Genomic DNA, 4,669 nt, shown 5'->3' with positions numbered 1-4,669 from the left:
GTCACATAATGTGATATTAAGAAGCGATAAATGCTATGGAAGAAATTCGGTAGGGAAGGGGACAGAGAAGGAAAGGAATGGGAGGGACTATTTAGACAGAAAGGCAGGAAGGACCCTGCTGAGGCAGTGACATTAGAGGAGAGACCCCCAACGAGGTGACGGAGGGAATGAGGCATGCGGATTCCAGGGAGATAGGGTGGCTTCCAGACAATGGGACAGTAACACCAAGGGCCCAAGCCACCTGGCAGCTCTTAAATGCCCAGGAAGTCGGGGCTGCTAATACAGAGTAAGTTACTCATAATTATTATTATTACATTTGTTATTCATAGCATTTTGTTATTATTTCTTAATATAAAATGTGATCTGGGCTGCAAAGATGGAATCTGAGCTTCCAAGTCCTTACCACCCTTAGGTGGTCCTGGCCACTGGAGACCCGCACCCCCAGGGAATGCCCTCCTCACCAGCAGCCCCCACTCCCCTGGGTCAAGCAGCAGGCCCCGCTCCAGCCAGGGGCCATCAACTCATCCATCAGGCCAGCATGCACAGTGCCCAGGGCCCAAGAAAATGTTCTATTTCTTTTACAGTCGGCGTGGGTGGGGGTGGGCAGAATATCACAATAATGGCTATATAACCATGAATCCAGCCTGGATCATATTTGCTTTTATATCAGTGTGGTCATAAAATATACATTGTAATATTTTTATATAGAGGAAAGGGCCTACTGAGAACAGGGTTAGGCCACTGGAAGTCACGTGGGGCTCCTCTCTGAGGGGAGGGGGGCATGATTTGCAGCCTGCCCCCTACCCCTCCAGAACCTTGGCCAGGAAAGGCTGCAGCTCAAATGAGCTACCTGTTGAGCTGCCATGGGCCACCTGCCCCATCGCCTGACGGATGGAGCCCCCACCCAGCTTGGACGGGAACTGGTGACCGATGGCCTGCTTCCCCTTGTTCCCGCCCCCACATCTCACTTCTGCAAACCATCGAACCTCGTGCAGTGGCCTCTCTGGGAGACGCCTGCATTTCTTGGTGAGTCCCCCCTTCAAATCTTTAAATCTAGGGAAGCGGTGATTTAATATTAATATTTATTCATGTACTCGATTCTTTTCCTGTTAAATAATTTCTCAGCTGTCGGAGGCTTCTGAAGTCTAATTTAAAACAGGTGTCATGGTTATCTAACTTATGCCCTCGGATTCTCAGAGAGAAAGGGTGGGGGTCCCTCGACCCCGTGCCCACCATCTGCACTGCTCTGCCTGCTACGAGGTGTCTGGGTAACATGAATAGACGCCTTCCACGAGCGAATGGGAGGTAGGAGGCACCCACATCACTGGTTAGCTGGAGAAGCTGACACCTGGCTTACCTCTAAATGGGAGGAGGGTCTGGCAGAAAGGAGGATTTAGGAGAAGCGAGAGAAAAGGACTCTCGAGGTTGCGGTGAACAAACCACATACATGGAATAATAATAATAGAATAATAGCTAACGCTTGTACAGAATTTAACATGTGCCTGGCATTGCTGCACATACATCTGACATATATCAGCTCATTTAATGCTTCCACAAACCCAGTGAGTTATGTAGTCTCCCCGTTTCACAGGTAAAGCAATTGAGGCAATGCGAAGTTAGATAACTTGCCTGATATCGCATGACGGGTAAGCGGAGGATCAGGGGTGTGAACCCAGGAAGACAGATGTGTGACTGAAACCCAAGTCTCCCTCTTGGTGGCCAAGAAACCTTGCTAAGGTTTTACGTCCTCATGTGTAAAACGGAGGAAACACAGCTTAATCGCAAAGGATGATTAAGAGGATGAGACCTGGGCAAGGGCTGGCCGTGCACATCTTTGTGCTGGCCTACAGAAGGCCATCAGGAAATGAGTGGAAGGTTGACACATAGTAGGTATTCAGGAGACATCCTCCCCTCCAGCCTGCGTGCTCTCTCTCTCCCCGCCCCCCCTCTTCCTCCTCTCCCTCCTTCCTTTCTTCTCTTTCCCAACAACCTCACACTTCGAGGTTATGTTTGTGACAGCTGATTGAAATCGTAGTGATCGCTCCAGCCCTGGCCAATGAGCACTTGCAAAACGAAAGAGACTTGTCCCATTGTGGCTCCCACCGACCTGCAATTCCTAGCTCGCCAACTCTCTAGGAGGCTTCTCAACAGTAACCTCTGCCCCTTTAGATAAAAATCACTGACCTCAGGGACGCTCCATCCACCCCCCAGGAGGTTCAAATTCAGATTTTCATTGTCTGCCTCACCCTCCAAGAAGCTTGGTTTGTTCTAGGATATACGTTGAAGACAACAGGCATATTGAATATTGTTTTTAAAAGTACGTGTGCCACCTCCCCCAATCCTATCTCTAAGACACAGGCCTCCCCCCTGGCACAGGGTCATTGCTCTAAAGGGGGGCGATTCTCAACGAGAGAGGAGTAAGACATTCAATCACTGTGCAGGCGCTTCGCAAAGCCATGCAGAGGAACGAAGTGCAGCCACGTCAGTGTGTTTGTGGACAGAGATGAGGACGGGCAAGGCAGTAATCAGCGGGGAAAAAAAATCTTCTGAGAAAGCTCGTACGTGAGTGGTGACCTGTGTTTATGTTTTATGCATCCGTGAGGTAAATACAGATTCGTGTATATGCACCAAAATGTGTACATGCACACATAAACACACACGCACATACGTGCACACACACACACGCACATGCACGCACACACACGCACACACGCACACGCACATGCACACAGTTCTTACCGACCATATGCAGGTACAAGTTCCGAGCTCTGTTGGACTTTTCTGGGAGAGGCGAAACCTTGAGCCCTGGACCTCCTGCCCTGTGGCCCGAGTCTGTCACAAAAGTGCCCACTGACAAAATTACTGCTGGCCTTTGATCCTCCAGGCCACCAGAGACTGCACAACCCTCAGTTTATGGAAGGGTCTGTCCCCAAGTCAGCCGCTTGGACCAAGCAATACATCTTCCCAGGGAAGCAATAAACAAAGCGATGGTGAGAAGCACACAGACGTTGAGAGCGGCAGACTTCAGCAGGGAATGAACCACTCTGCTTCTTCATCTGCAAAAGCGCGGAATGAAAGTCTCTGCCAGCCTCAAATGGGTTGAAAAATTAAAGGACGTAATGCATGTCAAGCGGCCAGCGCCCAGTAAGCGCTCGATAAACCGTGGGTGTGGCTGTCGGAGTCATTGCTAATCTCGGAGCTACACTGCTGTCTTGACTAATGATGGTTAGAGTCCCAGAGTGGCCCCCCAAAGCCTCCTCAGTGCTGGGGGGAGCTGACAAAGTTTTATTTGGATACGTGGCTACCAATGGTTGGAAACACTCTTTCCTTGAGAATTTCCTTGCAAATGATCCAAATTCTCTGTTGGGACCCAGGACTCCTCCCTCCCCACCCAGGAAGAGGAGGCGAGCCCTCCAGAGTGGCATGGGAAGGGGTGGGTAGGGGGAATACTCCTCCACGCCGGGACACGTAGAGTCTCCACATCAATGGAAAAAAAGGATTTCTAGTTCTATGAAATAAAGGAAATTTACCCTTGCAGAGCCTCCACCGTGTGCCACAAGGTACCCTACTTACATCGCATCGTTCAGTACGGACAGCAGGTCTGGGAGGTGGGCATGATTGCCCCATTTTTCCGTTGGGGCCTCTAAGGCTCAGAGAAGTAGAGTCAGTTCCTCTCAAGATCACCCGTCAGAGCATGGTGGAGCCCAGATCAGAATTCAGGTCTGTTTGCCTCCAGAGGCCATGCTCCTTGTTTAACTTTGCCACGACGCCTTCCGGTGTCTAAAACATGAAGCCCCAGGAGTCTGGGTGTTCACAACTCAGTATTTATACGCTGAGGTTACCCCCTAGGTCCTCTCCTGCAGTTATCTGATCAAAAGGAGAGTTCTGTCATTTCTAAAGCATCATATGATGCTGCCTCGCAAATCCTCCTCGTCCCTACACTCTAGACACAGCCCATGCGCTGAGGAGCAGGAAGCCTTGTTCCCAGGTTCACTGCTGTGTGTCTGTAGCTAAGGCTTTTGACACCTCTGAGCCTCATTCTGCAGGTTCATACATCCAGGCCAGTCACCAGTCCCTCCTCCTTCACTGGGAAGGGGACACAGAGCCAGGGGGATGAGCCCCCACCCCGGAGGTGCTCGGGAATCAGCAGAGAGCTAGCATCCTACAAATGCATCTGTCTATCAGACATGATCTAGCACCAGGAGCAGAGAACGGGATTTACCTGGGGCCCCTGCGCCTCTCCGCAGAGAGGGCTGGGAGAATTAATATTAGCGCGATCATTTTAATCAGGGCGTGATTAACAGGCACATGCATAATTCACCCGGCTCTCCCCTCCGCCTTGCTCTCTGCTTGCAGAGGTGGACGGAACATGGCACTGGCTCATTAGCTCTCCCTCCCTTCGTCCGCCCTCTTTTGTGCTTGGGGAGGCGACCTCTGATGAGTGGGCCCTCTTGGGAAGGAGAATCTGGAGCATCCTCTGTTCTGGGGATCCCACGTAAGGGACCAAACGGAGGGAGCCCTCCCCCCAGGCTCTCTCCAGAGCACTTTCAGCCAAGAGGGAAGGATGTGGAGGAAAGATTCCAGGCTGACCCTCTTACTGTTGACCTTGGATGGCTTGAACCCACCCCACCCTCCCAGTGTCCCCCTAGGGGACCTTGTTCCTCCATGG

Source organism: Pteropus vampyrus, unplaced genomic scaffold, assembly GCF_000151845.1.
Source record: "Pteropus vampyrus isolate Shadow unplaced genomic scaffold, Pvam_2.0 Scaffold374, whole genome shotgun sequence".
NCBI classification, from domain to species: Eukaryota; Metazoa; Chordata; class Mammalia; order Chiroptera; family Pteropodidae; genus Pteropus; species Pteropus vampyrus.
This window is presented reverse-complemented; position numbering follows the sequence as displayed.